At 44.4% G+C, this 25,329-nt stretch overlaps 1 protein-coding gene and 1 long non-coding RNA gene across 3 annotated transcripts in view; both read left to right on the top strand.

The window, feature by feature from the left end:
• ZNF827 (zinc finger protein 827) overlaps positions 1-25,329 on the top strand; it is a 273,636-nt gene that overhangs the window by 151,896 nt on the left and 96,411 nt on the right. The window lies entirely within an intron of this gene.
• Positions 762-18,510, top strand: LOC120990017. The gene is made up of 3 exons (XR_005776355.1): positions 762-773; positions 1,941-1,942; positions 18,179-18,510. It is a non-coding gene; the product is annotated as an uncharacterized LOC120990017 (long non-coding RNA).

Raw genomic sequence — 25,329 nt, 5'->3', positions numbered from 1 at the left:
ACTTACGATGGCCCAGAAAAGTCCATTGTGTGTTGAAAATATTGTATCCTGAGGCCATTATATCTTGAGGGATAACTGTATATAGCTGGTAGCGAAGGGGTTAAGAGATCTGTTGATGATGGTGCCTGGTTCTACAAGACATCTTCATAGGTCTTGTTGAGTCCATATCTCGACAGGTCAGAGCTGTTGAAGGGTTGACCTACACAATATTAGGCAATCGGCTTTAACGAGAACCGCACAGCTCTCCCAACATGTCTGTTTTAGTAAATACTTGCATTACTTGATGTTACCAGTTGTGGGTGTCCATACATAGTCTGTCACTGCTGTCAGTATCAGACTACCATATTTTTCGGACTATAAGACTGATCGGAGGAGGAAAATGAGAACAAAAATATTTCCATCAGACCTTAGAGCGGACCCAAAATCAGACCCATATCCTTGATCAGACCCTCATCAAACCCCCAAATCAGACCCAAATTCTTCATCAGACCCCCAATCTCCATCAATCTCAGATTAGACCCACTAGCCTCCATCAGCCTCAGATCAGCCTCTCGTCAGAACCCCCCAGCCTCCATTAGTCTCAGATCAGCCCCCATCAGACTCAGATCGGACCCCCCCCCCCTCAAATCAGACTCCCAATCTGACCTTATCAGACTCAGATCAGACCAACCCCACTCAGCCTGTGATCGGACCCCCCCAGCCCCACTAAGCCTCAGATCACACCCATCAGACAAGATGCACTGCCACTTTTCCCCCATTTTTGGGGGAAAAAAGTGCATTTTATAGTTCGAAAAATATGGTATGTAGGAGTAAAAACTGAGGAGGAATGGTAACAAAGAAAAAATGTGGGGGGTTCAGTCAGCACAACCCTGTATGCAGGTGCACATCGCTATGGCGAAATACACATACAAACGCAAAAACACAAATGCAATAGCACTCTGCAACCAGCACTCTGCCCTGCCTCTATGCTGGATGTTGAATGAGGCATTGGTGTACATTTTGGCCAAAGCGTAATAAGCCACTCACCACGTCAAGGTCACCTCTATAAGTGGTCCCTAACACTAGTACCTACCTGTTATGGGCCATGATAAAACTGAGTCTGCTTTTACAGCGCCTACCTGTAGCCATTTGGCTCCAGGAGAAGTATATAGTGGGCTCAGCATGCATGTTGGTACTTGCATCCCTGGATCCGATGAAAGCTGTCACGGCACCGGACGGGGTTAAAAGCAGTGTGTGCCTGGCGTGCATGCTGTACCTGCGCTCCCTGGACTTTGTGTGGCTATCATGGCCCATAACAGGTAGGTACTAGTGTTAGGGACCACTCATAGAGGCGACCTTGACGTGGTGAGTGGCTTATTATGCTTTGACCAAAATGTACACCAATGCCTCATCCAGCATAGAGGCAGGGCAGAATGCTGGTTGCAGAGTGCTATTGCATTTGTGTTTTTGCGTTTGTATGAGGAATGGTAACACCCTGTATGTTTGTACTGTATTCACAATTATACAGGAATAGAGGAACAGCACAACATACTTATGAGAAAAGATGCTCCAGAACTGTTATTTCACAGTAAATCAAAGTATTTACTAGGGATCGACCGATTATCGGTTTTACCGATATTATCGGCCGATATTCAGGATTTTGACAGTTATCGGTATCGGCATCTATTTTGCCGATATTCCGATAACGTATGGGGAATACAGATCGCGCTGCTCTCAGCGATTTCTGTGTTCCCTCAGCAGCACAGGGAAGAAGGAAGCAGTGTCTCCCTCCCCCTGTGATGCTGCTGCCGCTGCTGCCAGTGAAGAGACAGATGGGAAGAGGAGGGGAGGGGCTTTGGCCACTGCGCCACCAATGATGTTAACTTACTCATTCATTCAAATTGAACAGGAGGCGGGAGCTGGCTGCAGAATCACATAGCCGGCTCCCGACCTCCTATGAGCGGTAGCTGCGATCCGTGGTAGTTAACCCCTCAGGTGCCGCGGATCGCAGCTACCGCTCATAGAGGTCGGAAGCCGGCTATGTGATTCTGCAGCCAGCTCCCGCCTCCTGTATATGAATAAATGAGAGATTTATGTTCATTGGTGGCGCAGTGTGCCCCCCCCCCCCAAGCCCCCCAGTTTTAATCATTGGTGGCGCAGTGCGCCCGCCACCCCCACCCCCGTATGAAAAACATTGGTGGCGCAGTGCGCCGCCCACCCCCACCCCCTCCCCAGTATTAAAAACATTGGTGGCGCAGTGCGCCCCCCCACCCAAGCCCCCCCAGTTGTAATCATTAGTGGCAGTGGCCACAGGGTCCCCTCTCCCCTCCTCCTCCGATCGGAGCCCCAGCAGTGTAAGCCTGGGGCCTCCGATCAGTTACCATGGCAGCCAGAACGCTATTGAAGCCCTGGCTGCCATGTTCAGCTCCCTGCTGCTGTGTGGTATAAAGTTTACAGGGTCAATAAAACAAGGGTTCTAGTCCCTAAGGGGGCAAAAAGTTAGTAAAAAAAAAACCACCAAAATATTAAGTATAAATAAAAAAGAAAGATTTAAAAAAAAAAAATACACATTAACAATAAAAATATTTATTTTCAGCAGATTTGTGTAGGATTTTTTATTTTTTTTCAAAAATGAAATTTCACAGAATATCGGTATAAATTATCGGCTATTGGCCTGAAAGTTCACAAATTATCGGTATCGGCCCTAAAAAATCAATATCGGTCGATCCCTAGTATTTACTAAAACCAGTAAGTTAAAGAAGACCTGCCACCACGAAATGCAGTACAATCGGGAAGCGGCATGTTATAGAGCAGGAGGAACTGAGCAGATTGGTATAAAGTTTACAGGGAAAGATTCAGTAAAACTTATATATTTTTTTAGCTTTGTTATTTCTCACTTGTTCACATGTACAGTGTTCATTTTAGAACATGGTCAGATATCATTGTCAAGTGTGACCCCTGACACCTGACCCTGACTTTGATATTTGACTCTGACATCTGAGTTTGACTTATCGTCTTCATAGGTCAGGGTCAAAGTGAGAATGAGTTATAGATGTACTGTGTATGATCAATCACACAACCAAGAAAATCCTTCAGTTTGCTGTCTGAAGCTATAGCTCAGTGGTTTAGATGCTTGCCTCACATGCAGTGTTCTTGGGTTCAAAACCCCTATCAGTCTTTTAAAAAAAATTACATTTTATTGAGCCCTAGAAAAGAGACAAATTCAAGTGATGTGTGATCCTGATGTTTGACTTTTCTCTTCTCACTAGTCAGGGTCGCATTGACACTTAGCTTCATTGTAATTTTAATATGCTCAATCACATAGATAAAGAAAATCCTTCAGCTTGCTGTCCAAAGCTATATCTCAGTGGTTTAGGCATTTGCCTTTCATGTAGTGTTCTTGGGTTCAAAACCCCTCTCAGTCTTTCAAAATAATTGACTTTTTATTGAGCCCTAGAAAAGAGACTTTTAGGTTTACTGTGTATTTGTCTTTCAAATCACATAGCTGGAGTAAATCACTACCTAACACTAGGTAGACCTGTAGCTTTTCTGACTCTCATGCACCTACTAATAGACAAGATTTTTTTTTTTTTTTTTTACATAAAACATATGACAGAGAACTGTAAGTAGTCCTTTTTTATTTTAATAGAGTACATGGGCACCACTATAGTAAGGGGGCACTAATTTACTGTATCTTCATCTAATTATAGGTGACTGAAGGCTATTTTGTTTTCTGTTGTCTTGAAAGAGTCACTGTACAATACAATAATGTATTTCTGAGAAAGGGGTCTAATTATCAGATCTGTAAATCACAGTATGCATTCCATATTAGCAAGAATCACAATTTTTCTGGTAGTTTTGAAAACTGTTTAGTCACGCTGTTTTTACTGTATAGCTTCCTCTAATTAGTTGTACAGTTGCAATAATACCGTAGGCATCATATAAGCCACTTTTTTACCAGTTAGGAGATACGGCATGCCTACCTACTGTCCCTCTTTTCGACCAAAGTCCTTTTATCACCTTTTGCAACGTAAAAAAGTTGTCCGAGTTCAGCTCTGAGCCCCTGTATTCACTCATATAGCCTGTATAAGTGCACTGCATAGCGCAGGACAAGGGCTTTTTCTTTACTACTGGTGACGTACTAGCAGTGAACCCAGTGATGTCACTGTCACAAATGGGCGATCTACAGCGCTGCTCTAGGCTGTTTTAGAACCTAGAGCAGTACTGTAGACCGCCCATTTGTGCCAGTGACATCACCGGGCTCACTGCTAGGTGGAAGTCTCTACCTAGCATACTCATGTGAAGCCCTTTAAGACCTGTGTGTAAAATGGCAGTAAATATCTCTTATGGTTTTTAGATTTTTGTTGTGAAGCAGCATTGATGTGACGTGTAGTAACACCCTAAGGCAGCGGTTCTCAACCTAGGGGTCGCGACCCCTTTGGGGGTCGATCGGCCCTTTCCGGGGGGTCGCCGGTGCTTGTTTTGCGGCTGAGTAACTCAGAAGATCCGATGGTATATTCTAACTCCCAGGCGTTCCCATGGTGACGGGGACGCTTGCCTGGGGGTTAGAATATACCATCGGATCTGAGTTTTACGAGCTCAGTGAGATCGTAAAAACTCAAATCCGATGGTATATTCTAACCCCCAGGCAAGCGTCCCTGTCACCATGGGAACGCCTGGGGGTTAGAATATACAGGGCCACGCCGCTCACAGCAGTATATTTATAAACTAATCAGTAACTACTTTAACTTTAATCATTGCTCATTGCTGAGCTCTTTACTTGGATTATAATTTATTTGGATATGGGATATCTTACTTTGTCTTAGCTCCGGTAATAGCAGGCAGTCTGGGGGGCGGCGCTCACTCACTGACGTCACGCGCCTGCTCCTCCCACTAGGCGGCGCAGGCGCGTGACGTCAGTGAGTGAGCGCCGCCCCCCCGCACTGCCTGCTATTACCGGAGCTAAGACAAAGTAAGATATCCCATGTCCAAATAAATTATAATCCAAGTAAAGAGCTCAGCAATGAGCAATGATTAAAGTTAAAGTAGTTACTGATTAGTTTATAAATATACTGCTGTGAGCGTCGGGGAGGGAGATCTGTGGATGGCACTGTAGGTGGATCTGTGGATCGCAGTGCCATCCACAGATCCGCCTACAGTGCCATCCACAGATCCCCCCTCCCCTAAACAGTGCCATCCACAGATCTCCCCCCTAAACAGTGCCATCCACAGATCTCCCCCCTAAACAGTGCCATCCACAGATCCCCCCTAAACAGTGCCATCCACAGATCCCCCCTAAACAGTGCCATCCACAGATCCCCCCTAAACAGTGCCATCCACAGATCCCCCCCTAAACAGTGCCATCCACAGATCCCCCTCCCCTAAACAGTGCCATCATGGCACTGTTTAGGGGAGGGGGGATCTGTGGATGGCACTGTTTAGGGGGGGATCTGTGGATGGCACTGTTTAGGGGGGGATCTGTGGATGGCACTGTTTAGGGGGATCTGTGGATGGCACTGTTTAGGGGGGGAGATCTGTGGATGGCACTGTTTAAGGGAGGGGGGGATCTGTGGATGGCACTGTTTAAGGGAGGGGGGGATCTGTAGATGGCACTGTTTAGGGGGGAGATCTGTGGATGGCACTGTTTAAGGGAGGGGGGGATCTGTGGATGGCACTGTTTAGGGGAGGGGGGATCTGTGGATGGCACTGTTTAGGGGAGGAGGGATCTGTGGATGGCACTGTTTAGGGGGGATCTGCGGATGGCACTGTTTAGGGGGGATCTGTGGATGTCTTTGTGATTAATTACTCTGCTTTAATTATGTTCAATTTGTAGCAATAAAAATACATCCTGCATATCAGATATTTACATTACAATTCATAACAGTAGCAAAATTAGTTATGACGTAGCAAGGAAAAAAATTTAATGGTTGGGGGTCACCACAACATGAGGAACTGTATTAAGGGGTCATGGCTTTAGAAAGGTTGAGAACCACTGCCCTAAGGGTAAATGCACACTATCAGGTTTGCGTGAGGATTTGTGCCAATTTGCGTGCGTTACATTGTATTCTATTAGAATTTGAAATTCTAATGCACACGATGAGGATTTTTTCCGTATGGATTTTGACCTGCGGTGCAGCTTTTAAAATCTGTATCATGTCAATTTATTTTAATTTTCCTGACCGGATTTTCTCCATTCACTTCAACGGGGAGAGTAAAATCCGCACGGAAATCCACACCAATTAATGCGTATTGACCGCATGGATTTCCCTGCGAACATCTGCGGATTTCAGTGCGGATTGTCCGCACATAAATCCTGAATGTGTACATTTGCTCTTAAGCTGGGTTTACACGGAGCCCTAACGTTCGTGTGCTTGTAGCCTTAAGCTGGGTTTACACATAGCATTTAAAGAGCTTTTGGAGTTTTTTTTTACTGATGATCTATTCTCTGAATAGATCATCTGTTTGAGAAGGCAGCGGTGCTCCAGGAGTGCCACGGCCTCCTCTCTGTTTCCCTCAGGCCCATTGACATCACAACTAATATCGCTGGCCTGGGCGCGGCTAAACTCCATTCTAGTGAACTTGGCGTAGCCGCACCCAGGCCAGTGATACTAGTTATGGGCCTGAGGTAAACAGTGAGAAGGCCGCGGCGCTCCTGGAGCATTTCCTTGCTTCAATGCTCCCCTTTGTCATGCTGCATTGCACTGTGCTAGGCTTTGTGTGTTTGAGCTGGTGATGCACTGAGCTTCACATCACTATGTTAGTCGGAGACTTTCTTCCTCCAAAACAGCCTAGCGCAGTGCTATAGACTAACTATTTGTGCTGGTGATCTCACCAGGTTCACTGCTAGGTGGAAGTCTCTGCCTAGCATAGTGATGTGAAGCCAGGTATGTCACCGGCTCAAAAGAAACACAGGCTTGCAAATGCTTCGATGCTCCTCTAATATATACGGTATAGTAAAAGAATAAAAAAACTTATATCTGGGTTCAGCCCTGAACCCGGAGAACCCATTTAACACACAGCGAGAAACCATAATAAAGCACAAGTGCCATAGAACATCATTCCACAGAAAGCAAGAAATTTTTATTGCATTTAATAATGCATTAGAAACTATTATCTTAAAAAATGACCAAAAAAATAAATGCTGCTAAAAATCATACCCAAAAACCATCAACTAAATCGATTTTTTTTTTCTTAATTTTTTTTGCCTGATGCTATAAACACCACCATTGTTGTATTAATGTACAAATGACATGCAGTTTGTTACATTACAGTCCTATAGTTGCTTGATTATTGTTTTTATTGTAATATTTTTAAACAGACTTTGAAACCATGGATAGAAAATCAGATGTGTTATCAAAATACAATGAATTAAAAAAGGAACTGAAAATAGGTATGTATTGCTTTTGTTACGTAGGGAGACCTCTAACAAGGTAAAATAGCTAGCAAACTGTGCAGGAACATTGTCTTGAAGAGTTTTACAAATTGACAGTTAATTTACACGTACAGATGATTCTGCTGATTATTTAGAAGAAACCAAACGATAACTGCATGATCATCAGCGGAGATAAAGGCAGTATTTACATTCCTTCTATATGGAGATGTCACAGTGCGGTTCGCTGGGACAGTTGTGGCCGTGTAGGCTGGCTGCCTTCTCTCTCGCGTACTGGCTGCAGGCTGATTCCTGTGTATGCTGGTTGCTTGGGGCTGTGGTCCTCTGTTTGTGCACTGTTGCCTGTGTTTGTGTCCTTGAGCCTTGCTAGGTGCAGCACCTTTTCTGCTGTCCCAGAGGGTTTTTTGCCATCAGTGGTTTCGCCTGTTAAAGTATTGATGTTTCCTTGCTTTCATGTCTGTCTGCTCTGTTTTACCATGTCTTGCCTGTATCCTTGTTAATGTCAGCCTGGTAGTGCTTAACTGCTTCTGAACCTGTCCTGTTTATGTTTTACCTTCGGTAAGAGGGTGTAGCACATTCTTTGCCTGCCTTGTCTTGTAGCCTGGTCATGTTGGTTCTCCAGAGGGAGGACATTTTAGTCCATGTGTGCAACTCTGACTAGGACTTCTATGTAACAGCATCTTCATAGGGTCTAGTTATCTGTCAGTTTTGTGTCTTGTTGTGCAGCTCTGTCTGTTCGCCCATGGACTAACACTGCATAGAGAACAGGCATCTGTTTGTCTGGTTCAGTGTCTTGTCTGGTTCCCGTTCTGTCTTTTCTGAACTGTAGGGGAACTGTACTAACGCTAGCCCATGTGTGCCTTCCGAAGTCCCCTTCGGCCCTATTCACTATAATAGGGACAAGCCGGAGATCCGGCCGCCGCACGGCAACCATGCTGTGGTTTTTATCCGGACGTCTTTTGGCATGTGCCTCCCGCTTTTTGAGGGTAGGAAATCCCTCATCAGGACAATCTGTTATGACAATACATTACAATGCTTGCTTTTAAAAACAGTTGTTTTGGCACGCAGGCCAATGTGGGGGGGGGGGGGGCGTGTTTATTGTGAGTGACATTGCCTAGTAGGGATTCTGAAGGCAGTGTCGAGTGTGTTGTTCTCACATGGATTGCAAGGGTAGTAGATGCCGGTATATGATCTATTGGCTTTGCACCTCTTTTCATTGTTACATGATGTTGAGTCAGAAGGAATGTGTATCATATTCTAGATACACATTGGAATGTTGCGGGCTGACTTATTTTTTTGAAATAATTATAGAGTCAGCAGAGTGAGACGCAGTTTTTGGGGAACCTAGTGTAACTTTATGGACTCAGGTGATCTATACACTAGGATCAAACATGTTTTGGGAGGAAATTATTTTATTCCATTTCTATTTCTGTCCTTATGTTGCGGGAAAAAGGAGGTAGCGGCTGCGGGGTGACAGGTGCAGGAGGCACGATCTCTGGAGCACGTAGTGCGCATAGAGATGGATGAGGAAAGAGCTAGATGCAGAACTCTGTATCTTGATCAAGAAGAACTTATGGGGATTTTTTGTTTTTTAGATTGATTGGGCAAAAATGCAGGAGACTCTGTCTTCGGAGCACATTGTGCGTGTGCTCATAAAGATGGATGGGGAGCGAGCGTGCCGCTAGTTGCAGAGCTCCATATCTTGATCAAGAAGAACTTATGGTGATTTTTAGTTTTTTGCAAGAGACTCAGTCTTCGGAGCTCATTGTGCGCGTGTGTGTGCCCATCCTTTATGGATGGATTGGGAGCGAGCGGGCCGCTAGATGCAGAGCTCCATATCTTGATCAAGAAGAACCTATGCTGATTTTTTGTTTTTTGGATTGATTAGGCAAAAGTGCAAGAGACTCTGTCTCTGGAGCGCATTGTGCATGCACAGGGGGGAGGGTGCTGATGTATGTATACGAGGGCTCCTTATATTAGTTAGAGAGGAGTTTAGTGGGTATTTTAAAATAATGAAACAGGAGTGCGGCTCCGGGGAATGGTATACAGTTACGGGATTTTGGTATTGATAGCTGCTGGTGTACTTCTAATAAGGGGATACAGGGGTTATATAGTGAGTAATAGTAAAAGGACAAAAGGTAAAAGAGGAGGGACCAAAAATGGGAAAACTCATTTAAAAAAAAAAACATCACAGTTCCACACCTATCTCTCAATCGACAGTAAAGATTTTTAATCTCTCAGAATACAAACTTACGTAATACAAATCACAGCCAGAAAATTTGTGTAAGTTGATTGTGATTTTTATTCAAAAAAACTTGAAATGCGGCTTTCCTTGGAATATAATCAAAGTAAGGTTTGTGTTTACATACATCAAAAATTATGCAGATATATAGCGTAAAAAGTCACATGGGAAACACATATACATTCAAGATATGCCGTCATATAATAGTATTTTATGTCTATGCCTGGAGAAATAAAACGGAGAAAAACAACAGCATGTCATCTATGTACAATTGTTAAGGTAATAAAATACATAAGATTTCCTCAGTAACTTATTGTCCCTTGTGGTGAAAGGTTGTTGCTTAATATATAAGTATGATAATGCCACTAATTAAATTTCAAGAGGTATTGCAATTACTTTCACATAGCCTTCAAACAGTTTTTTAGGACCCCTTTTTTCAGTAAGCATAAAAATGTGCTATGGTTAGTATCTCTAACTTACCTGTGCCGCTGGAGGATAGAAGATTCAGAAGAAGTACACCAGATGTAGGGGAAGGGGGCATAGAGGCCGTCTGTAGTGGATGGTGTAAGGAGGTTGCCGAGCTCCCGCTCTTAAAAAAAGAGTACAGACTGTCAGCCTATGAAATCAGTCTCCTACAGAAAGGCCTCTCTTTTTGCCCTCTAAACAGAGTCAATCCACTGGAACTGTTCATTGACCTACAAAAATTTAGGAGAACACTCACAATAAAAAGACAGTTTGAAATTGAGAATATAAAACAATCAGATAAAAATACGACAGACACTACAACCTCGGACCCTAACAATTTACCTACAAACATCTAGACGTTAGGCCAAAGTCGAACTTTTTTTCTGTTGCACAGTCAAGGCCACATTCTACCAATATTTGTTGACTTGGTACTATCCAAAATAAAACAATTAGCCAATGACACTGACAGTCTCAACTATAAAGGAAATCTCAACAAAAGGGAACAAATAGCCCTAAATAAGCTGAGAAATAACAGCCAGATCATGATACGCCCCGCCGACAAAGAGGGCGGCATAGTGGTACAGGACAGAAAACACTATGAATCCGAAGCAGTACGAATCCTCAGCGACACATTATACTATGAAAAAAACAATACAAACTCGTTCCGATAGATAACAAAAGACCTTAATGTACTATTCAAAAATGTGTTTGCCCAAAAATACATAAAGAAAAAAGACAAAAACCTCCTTTTGCCAAAAACCACCTGTACACCATATTTCTACCATTTAAAAAGCGGTTGTAGTAAAGAAAGAGTGGCACTCCCTTATATTGACACAATCGTCACCGGGGTACTTAGTGGGAGTATATATGCAACATCACTGCTGCCGGTGGTGCTCTGTCGAACATGTAACCAGGCAGTTACTGCTTCAATAATCTTGCACGTACAAAAGACAATGGACGGCACTCACCAATGCTTGCAGAAAAGTTTCCTTTATTCCTGGTAGGGAGCGGACAACATACACAAGTGCACCAGCTGAGTTAGGCGACGGCCGTTTCGTACCTCAGTGCGTCCGTTGTCTTTTGTATGTGCAATATTTCTACCATTTTCCAAAAATACACAAAAACACTCAAAATCCCCCTGGATGACCAACTATCTCAAACACAAATTGCGCCACCAGTAACCTATCACAATACCTACATCTGTTCCTACAGCCCTATGTAAAACAACTCCCAAGCTACCTACACGACTCCAGTCAGCTCATCTGTGAACTAGAAGATATAAACTGGCAACCAGAGTACGCTCTACTCACATTAGATCTCACGGCTTTATATTCAAATATAGAACACGAACTGGGTATTCAGTGTGTAAAAACACTTCACTCAAGGACAAAACACTGGGAATAGCACAAATCGAGTTCCTCATGGAAGGCCTCAACTTCATACTCAAAAACAATTACTTTATATACAATGGCATAGCATACCACCAATGCAGAAGGACCGCATTGGGGACACGGGTAGCGCCGTCCTCTGCAAACCTGTTCATGGGGGAATTTGAAGACATCCATATTTGGAATCACATGCTATACAGAAACCACATAATATACTTCAGGAGATACATAGATTACATTTTCATCATTTGGAAGGGAAAAGAGGACACTGCCATAGATTTCTGCCAGACCCTCAATTCCACTGACTGGGGAATCACTTTTACTCCCAATTACAATAAATCGGCCATCGAATTTCTAGATATCATAATCGCCAGTACAAAAAACTAACTAACTACCAAAACATATTTCAAAACAGTCGACACGAACAGCTATATACATTTCTCCAGTTTCCACCACAAAAAAATGGTTAAACAATATCCCGTACAGTCAATACAAAAGAATCTGCAGGAACTGTACCAAGACGGATGACTTTAAAGAACAGGCAATACCCCAAAAACGCATCCAGAATGCATACAAGAAAAGTCTGAAATTGAAAACAGACAGAATATTTAGAAAAAAGGACAAAAAAAAAAAATCTAATCACTCAATATACAGTCCTGATCAAAAGTTTAAGACCACTTGAAAAATGGCAAAAAAAAATCATATTTTACATTGTTGGATCTTAACAAGGTTCCAAGTAGAGCTTCAACATGCAACAAGAAGAAATGAGAGTGAGACAAAACATTTTTTGAGCATTCAATTAATTGAAAATAACGATTAAACTGAAACAGGCTGTTTTTCAGCTGATCAAAATTTTAGGACCACATGCCTTTAAAAGGTCAAATCTGTGCAAAGATGTGGATTCATTGTCATTTTCTGTCAGGTAGTCACACGTTGTGATGGCAAAGGCAAAAAAACTCTCTCTTTTTGAACGTGGTCGGGTTGTTGAACTGCATAAGCAGGGTCTCTCACAGCGCGCCATCGCTGCTGAGGTGGAACGCAGTAAGACAATCATTTGGAATTTCTTAAATGATCCTGAGGGTTATGGAAGAAAAAAGTCAAGTGGAAGACCCAAAAAAATTTCATCAGCACTGAGCCGGAGGATCCAATTGGCTGTCCGTCAAGACACTGGATGATCCTCGTCCCAAATTAAGGCCTTACTGGTGCTGACTGCAGCCCCATAACCATCAGACAGCATCTGAGACTGAAGGGCTTCAAAAACAAAAAACGTCTTCAAAGACCTCGTCTCCTTGAACGCCACAGAACTGCTCATTTGGACTTTGCAAGAGAGCACCAAACATGGGACATTCAAAGGTGAAAGAAAGTTTTATTCTCTGATGAGAAAAAATGTAACCTTAATGGTGCTGATGGTTTCCAACGTTACTGGCATGACAAGCAGATCCCACCTGAGATGTTTTCTACGTGCCACAGTGGAGGGGGCGCCATAATGGTCTGGGGTGCTTTTTTTTTCAGTGGAACAATTGAGCTTCAGGAAGTGCAGGGGCGTCAAACGGCCGCTGGCTATGTCCAGATGTTGCAGAGAGCATTCCTCATGACTGAGGGCCCTCGTCTGTGTGGTAACGACAGGGTTTTTCAACAGCACAACGCTACAGTACACAATGCCCGCAGGACAAGGGATTTCTACCACGAGAATAACATCACTCTTTTGGCCCATCCTGCGTGTTCCCCTGATCTAAATCCAATTGAGAACCTTTGTGGATGGATGGCAAGGGAAGTTTACAAAAATGGACAACAGTTCCAGACAGTAGATGGCCTTCGTGCGGCCGTCTTCACCACTTGGAGAAATGTTCCCACTCACCTCATGGAAATGCTTGCATCAAGCATGCCGAAACGAATTTTTGAAGTGATAAACAATAACGGCGGAGCTACTCATTACTGAGTTCATGTTTGGAAGTTGGATTTCTGTTTTGGGGGGGGTTTAGTTTTTTTTTGGAGGTGTGGTCCTAAACTTTTGATCAGCTGAAAAACGGCCTGTTTCAGTTTATTCGTTGTTTTCATTAAATTGAATGCTCAAAAGATGTTTTGTCTCACTCCAATTTCTTCTTGTTGCATGTTGAAGCTCTACTTGGAACCTTGTTAAGATCCAGCCATGCTAAATATGATTTTTTGCCATTTTTAAAGTGGTCTTAAACTCTTGATCAGGACTGTAGTACATCCAACCAAGTGATCCTCAATATATTACAAAAACACTGGCATATCTTGCTTCAATACCCCCATCCGAAAAAAACACCTCCCCATCAAACAAAAAATTACCTATAGAAGGGCACCAACCATCAAGAACCTTTTAGCCCCCAGCAAACCGAAACAACATACAAGGAAAACGCACACCTCAACGACACAAACAGGTAAAACAGGAAGCTACAAATGTAGGGTTGCCCGATGCCTTTGTTATCAAACCATAACACACAATAAATTTTCTTTCTCATCTAATACCAGCAAAACCATGTTCCAAATTAAACATAATCTCACATGTCAATCATCATATGTTATCTACCTAATTGAATGCACTTGCGACCTACAATATGTCGGCTGCACCATCCAACCAATACACTGTAGATTAAACCAACACAGACACAATATCCAGAAACTCTATTCCAAACACAGTGTCTCAAGACACTGTGCCAATACACCAGAAAAAGAGAAATATCCAATCACGATTACTCCCATAGACCATATCCCATACAGCCCATAGAATAGACTCAGACTCCTTCTAAAAGGTTAGATTTACTGGATCTACCAACTGAACACATTCATGCCACAAAGTTTAAATGTAATTCAAGAATTAATTGTGTAACAAACCGAGATCTTCTCAAATAGCAGTAAAATCTACACTCCATATATACACAAACCTATCTACTAGACGATCCTCTACATATATAAAAAAAGAGAATACGATTTTTAATATAAAAAACAATAAAGCCAGATAGACACCAGACCTAGAATTACAAAGCCTCCTTTTGGGGTATGTACTCAGAACCACAAGTAACCTATTAGCCCCTAGAAACCAGAACTACAGGTGATACATATGATGTCCTTGTACGGATGATCCCACATGCCTTCTACAGGGAAGGCAGAACATACACAGTAGGAAAGTGTATAGGCCCAAAATACAGAGGGGTAGAGGTATCCTTAAAATCGACACCCCCATAGAACTCCTTCAGCCCCAAGGATGCAGAAATATATCCCTGCACACATAGAAGGATTTCTCTTTTCTTCCTTTTAGTCACCACATATATTTATATGTATTCTTTTAACCCTATAGAAATTTTAAATGTCAATCTCTCTCAATCCCTCCTCTCCAATGGGGCATTGACCCTGTTCCCCACTACTTCTATTATTATTACTAATTGATAAATTTTGCTCCCACTCTTACCACTTCTCTGTATGTCTAGTTCATTCTCAATCTCCCAACCCCCATGCCCCCACATACACCTCATAACCCTTAAAAAAGGAGAAATTCATCCATGTAACTAATAAACACTGTATACTCGCAATGGACCCATGACCACCCTTTTTCCAGTTATGAATCTACAAAATGCCAAGCAGGCACCAAGAGACCCACCCCCCAGAGCATTGTCGGGAACCAGATGCCCAGCTCCATTAACCCCTTAGCCTGCAAGGTATTGATAGCCTCATGACAGTGACCCAACACCTTTTTCTATTACTCTCTATATAACACCTGTATCCCCTTCTTAGAAACAAGCAACTATCAATACCAAAATCCCAACTAGGAGCTGCACTCCTGTCCCATTATTTTAAAATACCAAGTAAACTCCTCTCTAACTAATATATGGAGCCCTCGTATACATACATCAGCACCCTCCCCCCTGCACGCGCACAATTAACTCCGAAGACAGAGTCTCTTGCACTTTTGCCTATTCAATTAAAAAAACAAAATATCACCACAAGTTCTTCTTGATCAAGATACGGAACTCTGCATCTAGTGGCACACTCGCTCTCTATCCGTCTTTATGCGCACTACGTGCTCCAGAGATCGTGCCTCCTGCACCTGTCACCCCGCGACCGCTACCTTCTTTTTCCCGCAACACAAGGACAGAGATAGAAATGGAATAAAATAATTTCCTCCCAAAACATATGTTTGATCTTAGTGTATACAGGGTGGGCCATTTATATGGATACACCTTAATAAAATGGGAGTTGTTGGTGATATTAACTTCCTGTTTGTGGCACATTAGTATATGTGAGGGGGGAAACTTTTCAAGATGGGTGGTGACCATGGTGGCCATTTTGAAGTCGGCCATTTTGAATCCAACTTTTTGTTTTTTCAATAGGAAGAGGGTCATGTGTCACATCAAACTTATTGGGAATTTCACAAGAAAAACAATGGTGTGCTTGGTTTTAACGTAACTTTATTCTTTCATGAGTTATTTACAAGTTTCTGACCACTTATAAAATGTGTTCAATGTGCTGCCCATTGTGTTGGATTGTCAATGCAACCCTCTTCTCCCACTCTTCACACACTGATAGCAACACCGCAGGAGAAATGCTAGCACAGGCTTCCAGTATCCGTAGTTTCAGGTCCTGCACATCTCGTATCTTCACAGCATAGACGATTGCCTTCAGATGATACGAGATGTGCAGCACCTGAAACTACAGATACTGGAAGCCTGTGCTAGCATTTCTCCTGCGGTGTTGCTATCAGTGTGTGAAGAGTGGGCGAAGAGGGTTGCATTGACAATCCAACACAATGAGCAGCACATTGAACACATTTTATAAGTGGTCAGAAACTTGTAAATAACTCATAAAAGAATAAAGTTTACGTTAAAACCAAGCACACCATTGTTTTTCTTGTGAAATTCCCAATAAGTTTGATGTGTCACATGACCCTCTTCCTATTGAAAAAATAAAAGTTGGATTCAAAATGGCCGACTTCAAAATGGCCGCCATGGTCACCACCCATCTTGAAAAGTTTCCCCCCTCACATATACTAATGTGCCACAAACAGGAAGTCAATATCACCAACCATTCCCATTTTATTAAGGTGTATCCATATAAATGGCCCACCCTGTAGATCACCTGAGTCCATAAAGTTACACTAGGTTCCCCGAAAACAGCGGCTCACTCTACTGACTCTATAATTATTTTTAAAAAAATAAGTCAGCCCGCAACATTCCAATGTGTATCTAGAATATGATACACATTCCTTCTGACTCCACATCATGTAACAATAAAAAGAGGTGCAAAGCCAATAGATCATATACCGGCATCTACTACCCTTGCAATCCACGTGAGAACAACACACACGACACTGCCTTCAGAATCCCTACTAGGCAATGTCACTCACAGTAAACACGCCTCCAGTCAAACCCCCCCCCCCCCCATTGGCCTGCGTGCCAAAACAACTGTTTTTAAAAGCAAGCATTGTAATGTATTGTCATAACAGATTGTCCTGATGAAGAGAGATTTCCTACTCTCGAAACGCGTAGACTTCTCTGTAAATAAAGCCACTTATTCACCTCATTGGTGACATCAGTCTGGATTTCTCCAAGCAAGCGCCGAAAAAAGCAGTCAACGTTCGTTTTTATTTTCCTCCTGATATTCCTGCAGCCTGAAATACGCCGTTCTGATGGTCGGCTAAAAACAATTATACCAGCAAGGCTCCTCACAACCATCGACGGTAAGCGTACCCTAACCTTATTTACCTTTCAGCATACGCTCTGACACCGCACAGGTGGTGCTGCCTCCTTCTCCTTTTATTTCCCTACGTAACAAAAGCAATACATACCTTCTTTCAGTTCCTTTTTTAATTCATTGTATTTTGATAACACATCTGATTTTCTATCCATGGTTTCAAAGTCTGTTTAAAAATTTTACAATAAAAACAATAATCAAGCAACTATAGGACTGTAATGTAACAAACTGCATGTCATTTGTACAATAATACAACAATGGTGGTGTTTATTGCATCAGGCAAAAATAAAATGGAAAAAAAAATCTATTTACACTGAACAAAATAAAAAGGCAACACTTTCGGTTTTGCTCCCATTTTGCATGAGCTGAACTCAAAGATCTGAAACATTTTCTACATACACAAAAGACCCAGGGCTGTATGCGGGCCGCAATACGGCCATGGGGGGCACACGGTGTGAATGTACCCTAAGGGTAAATGCACACAATCCGCACTGAAATTGCATAATTTTCCTATTTTATGACGTAAAGTCATGATTTTATTAAAGACACGGAGGCGAGTATTGCATTACTCCTTCTTTACTGAAATTCCACAGCAGCAAAGAATTTACATAAAAAAACAAAGACAACCCCAAATAACTCCTCCCATTAGTCAGTCCATAAATAGGTCCTCCCCTGTCATCTCTTTCTTTGATGTGACTAGCAGACACACACTTGAACACTGGACCGAACCTCTTCCAACGGAAAACTCCAACCGGAAACCACGAACCGAGAACCTGGAACCAGAGCTCAACCGGAGCAGTGGACAACTGGAACTAAGAACTTCTTGGAACCCATCACTAGGTGTTTATCAGGAATCAACCTCCGGAAAGAGAACAGGATAATACGAGGTAATTCACAGGATCTGAATTTATCCAATCACGTGGAAAATAAAAGTATCAAGTATAAATATCATATAATACAATCATCTGATCAGTAGCTAAACAAGAAGGGAGGGAACAGTAGGGTGGGCAATACTCGCCTCCGTGTCTTTAATAAAATCATGACTTTACGTTATAAAATAGGAAAATCATGCAATTTTATAACAAGACACGGAGGCTCGTATTGTGCAAGTTTAAAGCGACAAAATCACAGAAGAAAAAGCATGCGGAGGCGGCCTGAAATAAAACTCCCTAAACGTCGAAGCTCTAGACCAATCTGCTAACCGTAGAACATCCTCCAGGCGGGCTCCTGCAACGGTCATGGAAGTAGCCGAAGCTCCCCTAACCGAATGAGCCGTGAACACCGACGTATCAACACCGGCCAAAGATAGAATCCACTTCACCCAACGGGATAAAGTGACACTAGTCACCGGAAGGAACGGTCTGCGGAAGGAAATGAACAATTGCGGAACAGAAGGGACACATAAGGAGGTCGTACGGTCTAAGTGCTCCTTCAAACATTGCACCGGGCAAAGTGCTTGGTTATCAGGAAAAGCCGGGTAGGACACCGACCGAATATTAGTTTTTGTGCGGCGAGATATGTTAAAGGAGACACCACTTGGGGTGAAATACAGCGCATCGAAATCCAAGGCTCGCACATCTGAAACCCTTTTGCAGGAAATCAGACACAGCAGGGTGACCAGTTGGCCGAAAGTTGGCGGAGAGACAAACTTGAATTGACAGGCCATCCTGAGAAAAATTGAAGGACCAACATAACATCCCAGGAGCTAGTGAAACGGAGTCTAGGAGGCCGAGATAGTCGTGACCCCTTGAGAAGTCGACACACCAAAGGGTGCTGACCCGCCGGGCAGCCCGCAAAACCTTGGTGGCGAGAAGATATAGCTGATCGGAAGAGGTTAATGGACCTATAAGCCTTGCCCTAGTCATATAGGGACGACAAAATATCGAGCATGTCCTTCACAGGAGCTGAAAAGGAATCCAAACCCCGCCCCACGCACCAGTCAGACCAACGTTTCCAGGCTGACTGATAAGCGCGTCGGGTGCCGAGCCGTTCCCGATAAACCTGTGACGTCCCAACGCTCCCCGAAACTCTGCACGCGAGGAGACTGAGAGAACCGTCTGTCACCAGCGGATGACGTTGGCCCAGTGGTCCGCAAAGGAGATCCGGAAACGATGGAAGATGGGGATCCTCTACTAGGAGCTCCAGAAGTTGAGGGAACCATGATTGGGCTTGCCAAAAGGGAACTATCAGAACCAAGTCCGCCAGCTGACGACAAACCTGCGACAGCACCCGCGGAATAAGCGCAAATGGAGGGAAGGCGTAAGCCAGTTGACCCGACCAATCCTGTAGTAGGGCGTCCACAGCCTCTGACAGAGGGTCCGGTCTCCAACTGTAGAAGCGCGGAAGCTGGGCGTTCGAACGAGAGGCAAAGAGGTCCATAGAGAGGGGTCCCCAAACCGACGCGATGGAGGAGAACACCGCTGGATCTAATCTCCAATCGCTGAAGTCCGATGAATGACGAGAACTCAAATCCGCGAAAGTATTGCGTAGTCCCGGAATATATTCCGTGATCACCGTGAAGCCTTTGTCCAGGCAAAAGGACCAAAACTCCTTCGCCAGATGGGTTAGGATCGATGAATGGGTGCCCCCCATGGCATTGACATACCGCACAGCTGACACGTTGTCCATCCTGAGCCTGATGCATGCCGAGATCCTGTCTTTGGTGAAGCTACGGATGGCGAAAGATCCCGTCAACAGCTCCAGCGCGTTTATGTGGAGATGAGACTCGTTTCCTGACCAGGGTCCTCCGGTGGAAACCCCATTGCAGTATGTGCCCCAGCCGAGGAGACTGGCATCCGACTCCACGATCAGGTCCGGTTGAGGCCCCACGATGGCCTTGCCATTCCACGCGTCGAGGTTGGAGATCCACCACACGAGCTCGTCCCTCGACTCGCGATCCAGGGTCACCACGTCCGCATAGGATGCTCCCGCTTGCAGGTGGGCGATCTTGAGCCGTTGCAATGCTCGATAATGAAGAGGTGCCGGAAAAATCGCCTGGATGGAGGAGGAGAGGAGGCCGATAATGCGTGCCAGATGACTCAGCGATATTTGAGGGAGTCTCAGAGCGTGACGTAGTTCCTTGCGTATGGACCTGACTTTGGGCCCTGGAAGGCACAGGGTCTGTTCGCTGGAGTTCACCACAAAACCCAGAAATTTCATCGACCTGGAAGGCTGCAGACAGGATTTCTCGGTGTTGATGACAAAACCAAGTCCGGTAATAAGAGACATAGCTGATTGCAGGTGAGTTAGAAGCTCCGATGGGGATTGAGCCATGAAGAGGATATCGTCCAGATAGATCACTAGACGAATACCCTGGCGGCGTAGCCACGCCACCACCGGCCTCATCAATTTGGTAAGACACCAAGGAGCTGACGAGAGGCCAAACGGCAGGCATGTAAACTGCCAGAGGTGGTCGCGCCAGCGAAACTGGAGGAGCAGTCGGGACTGGGGGGCCACAGGAACCGTCAGGTAAGCATCCTTCAGGTCCAACTTCACCATCCAGTCCCCTGGAAGCAGAAGGTCCCTGAGTAAATGAATACCCTCCATTTTGAAATGGCGGTAACATACAAACCTGTTCAGATTCCGTAAATTTATTACTGGCTGGAATTGGCCTCCTTTCTTTTCCACCAAAAACACATTGCTGACAACCCCGACAGAATGGGGTGGAGCCCTCTCTATTGCCCCTTTGTCCACAAGGGAACAGAGCTCTTGGTCCATACAAGACCGGGCCGGCTTTGCTAGAACTAGCGGGTGAGATTCTGGAAGTGACAGATGGGAAACTATCAGATCTATCCGAAATCCTTGGACCGTGGCTAGCACCCACGGATCGGAGGTGACACGGTTCCAAGCGGGTAAAAAATGTTGGAGTCTGCCCCCGATACAAGGGTTGAAAGAAAACCATAGGTTTTGAGGACTTACCGAGTGGACGTCTTGATCCAGGATTGCCTCTGAATCCTCTGGAGCGATACGTCTGACCCCTGGATGGGAAGGAGGAGGACTGTTGCCTCTGATCTTGGAACGAGGGGCGCTGATTATAGGGGCCTCGACCGTTTCCACACGTCTGGAACTGGACACGGCCGGACAGTCGGCCCCTGAAACTGCCGGCCCTATTAGAGATACGCCCATGGAACACCATGCGCATCGAACTCTGAGCTTTATCGAGCGCAGTAAAGGCTCCCACAAATTTGCCTAAGTCTTTAATAAAACTGTCGCCAAAGAGGAGCCCCTGAGCCTCCTTACCCGTCTCATTTAGTGCCATGTTAGACAGTTTGGGTTCAATTTTCATGAGAAGCGCTTTCCTCCGTTCAATGGAGAGCGAGGAATTGACATTCCCTACCAAACAAATGGCGCGTTGCGCCCAGCCACTGAGTTCTTCTGGGTCTATGGCCGTGCCCTCTGTTCTGGCTGTCTCAGCCAATTCAAATATTTTCGTCAGGGGCCCTAGACTGTCTAAGAGCTTGTCTTGACAAGCCCGAAGAGCGGAGTCTAGGCCTTTGCAGGGATTAAATCCTGTCTTAGAGAGGAACTGGATCATCTTTGGATCAACGTTATTCGGCACTAAGGGACGGGGGCATTCAGCCTTTAATTTATTGCGGGTTTCTTTAGAAAGTGGCTTCCTCACCCTATTCTCTAAATATTGGGCCACATGTGGAATGGGTAACCACTCAGCTGACCTTGGGTGGTGGAGGCTGTCTGGGTCAAACAGGGGCTCGCCCTGTGGATCAATAAGGGAATCAGGTCCCGGGGTATTGGCATCTGGACCCGTGCTAGAAGGGGCGTGAAGCGGCGGGGAAAACCCTTTTAAGTCATCAGCCACCCGGACCCCATCAAGGTCTACATCCGAGGTATAATGATCCTCACTCAAAACCTCCTCCTCAGACTCTATTTCCGAGTCAGAACTGGGTTCAGGCCGAGCCTGAGCAAACTTCCAGGGGCGCGCTTTTTCCGCCCGGCGCGGACAGGCTCTCTTACATGACCTAGGCACGTTGTCTTTTGATAGAACTAAGCTATCATTACAATCATTTCTGGAGGTAACAGCAACCGGGGTAACAGCCGGGGTAGTGACAGGATTTTGCGCTCTGAGCGCCTGGGAGATAGATTGCGAAATCATGGAAGATACATTGCCCATGGGTTTGCAATTGCTGCAGAAATATACTGCTGCAGATCCACAACCTGGGGCTCAGTCTGGCCGTGATCTGACTCCATAGGGAGCAGGGTAGAGCTAGTGGTGGGGCCCCTCAGGGTAGAGGGAACTGAGGGGATATCGCCAGGCAGGGACATGATAGAAGGAGTTAGTCACTCCTGAGTAAAACCTAGTGTGAAAATAGAATTAAGGTACCAAAATAAGGCAGGGAAAAAAACGGGCAAAAAGAACCTGTGATAAACTAGCGCTGGCAGAAGCAGGCACCGATGTCCGAACGTGCGGTGGAAAATGGCGCCGCCGGAATGAAGGAAAGGGGCGGAGGGGGAGGGAACAAGAACGCCCCTCTACACCCAAACAGGAACACAGTGGAGTATGGCGGCCGAGATGTCCAGTCTCGGCGCCGCAGGCTGTAGATACACGCCCGCCGAGAATCAAGATGGCGCCCGAGAATGTCGGGCCCGGCGCCTCCCCCGTGCGCGACTGCCAGCGAAGTCCCGCGAATCGCGAGACTTCAGGCGGCAAGAAGCGCGAACGGCTAGCCGAATAGGGAAGGAATGGCGCCGGCAGAAGGGGTAGGTAAAGGGAAGGGAAAGGTGGGGGGGTGGGACGGAGGACTCGAATCAAAGAAAAATGGTCAGAAGAATTCCATTCCACACACGAAAGAGGTCAGGGAAGGAAAAAACATTAACCCCCCAGGCACAATGAAAAATGAAAAACAATACGACAGAATACGTATGAGAATAACAATCATAATCTCATAAAGCTATTAGAGAGAGAAAATTCATAACAATAATACGATTTAAGAATAATCCCAAATAGTAAAACCAGAGAGACACTTATCTGCTGTGGGCAGCAGCAAAGAAAGAGGAAGAGATGACAGGGGAGGACCTATTTATGGACTGACTAATGGGAGGGGTTATTTGGGGTTGTCTTTGGTTTTTTATGTAAATTCTTTGCTGCTGTGGAATTTCAGTAAAGAAGGAGTAATGCAATACGAGCCTCCGTGTCTTGTTATAAAATCCACAGATGTTCGCAGGGAAATCCATGCGGTCAATACACATCAATTGGTGCGTATTTACTTGCGGATATGATGCAGATTTTACTCTCCCCGTTAAAGTTAATGGAGAAAATCCGGTCAGGGAAATTAAAATAAATTGACATGATGCGGATTTCAAAAGCTGCACCGCAGGTCAAAATCCGCACGGCAAAAATCCTCATCGTGTGCATGAGAATTTCTAATTCTCGTAGAATACAATGTAAATGACCTATGGTGCAGATTTTCTGCACAGAAAATCCTCATGCAAACCCGATAGTGTGCATTTACCCTTAGGGTGTTGCTACACATCACATCCATGCTGCTTCACAAGTACAACAAAAATCTAAAAACCATAAGAGATATTTACTGCCATTTTACACGCAGGTCTTAAAGGGCTTCACATGAGTATGCTAGGTAGAGACTTCCACCTAGCAGTGAGCCCGGTGATGTCACTGGCACAAATGGGCGGTCTACAGTACTGCCCTAGGTTCTAAAACAGCCTAGAGCAGCGCTGTAGATCGCCCATTTGTGACAGTGACATCACTGGGCTCACTGCTAGTACGTCACCAGTAGTAAAGAAAAAGCCCTTGTCCTGCGCTATGCAGTGCAGGGCAAGGGGGAGCTCTGATGCTCCCCCTATACAGGCTATATGAATTAATACAGGGGCTCAGAGCTGAACTCTGACAACTTTTTTACGTTGCAAAAAGTGATAGAAGGACTTTGGTCGAAAAGAGGGACAGTAGGTAGGCATGCCGTATCTCCTAACTGGATACACACTTGAGAGAGGTGAATCAATGTATAAGCCATGTAAGATAGCGGAGGGAGAGCACACTTACAGTAAGATAATTTGGTTTGCTGTGAAGAGGCAGTGAATCTGGCAAGTCTCCTTATCAGCTACTCCAGAACACTCCCACACTTCCTCCTGCTTGTATTTGTTGGGAGAGCTGGACCATGCCTAACCACAGAGGGCTAGTGGTCATATCTTTGCAGCTTATGTTTGGGTGGATGCTGACAAATAATTTCAATAAAGTGAATTTACAGATCTGATAATTAGACCCCTTCCTCAGAAATAAAAATACATTATTGTATTGTACAGTGACTCTTTCAAGACAGCAGAAAACAAAATAGCCTTCAGTCACCTGTAATTAGATGAAGATACAGTAAATTAGTGACCCCCCCTTACTATAGTGGTGCCCATGTACTCTTTAATAAAATTAAAAAAAAGACTACTTACAGTGCTCTTTGTCATGTTTTATGTAGAAAAAAAATAATAATCCAAGCTCTTTTTTTTTTCTTGTCCATTAGTAGGTGCATGAGAGTGAGACAACCCACCAGTAAGCTACAGGTCTACCTATTGTTAGGTAGTGATTTTCTCTAGCTATCTAGCTATGTGATTCACATAACAAATACACAGTAAACCTAAAAGTCTCTTTTCTAGGGTTCGATAAAATTTCTATTTACTTTAAAGGCTGATAGGGATTTTGAACCCAAGAACACTGCATGCGAGGCAAGTGTCTAAACCACTGAGCTATAGCTTTAGATTTTCTTCATATATGTGATTGAGCATATTAAAAGTGCAATGAAGCTAAAAGTCAATGCGACACTGACTAGTGAGAAGAGAAAAGTCAGACATAAGGGTCGCACATCACTTGAATTTGTCTCTTTTCTAAGGCTCAATAAAATGTAAATTCTTTTTTAAGACTGATAGGGGTTTTGAACCCAAGAACACTGCATGTGAGGCAAGCATCTAAACCACTGAGCTATAGCTTCAGAAAGCAAACTGAAGGATTTTCTTGGTTGTGTGATTTAGCATACAAATACACAGTATCTCTATAACTCATTCTCACTTTGACCCTGACCTATGAAGACGATAAGTCAAACTCGGATGTCAGAGTCAAATGTCAGGGTCAGATGTCACACTGGCATTTTTCTGATAGTTGACAATGATTTCTGACCATGTCCTAAAATGAACAC

Source organism: Bufo bufo, chromosome 2 (assembly GCF_905171765.1).
Source record: "Bufo bufo chromosome 2, aBufBuf1.1, whole genome shotgun sequence".
Classification (NCBI taxonomy): domain Eukaryota; kingdom Metazoa; phylum Chordata; class Amphibia; order Anura; family Bufonidae; genus Bufo; species Bufo bufo.
The sequence above is the reverse complement of the archived record's forward strand: the minus strand, read 5'-3'. Positions and strand labels throughout refer to the sequence as shown.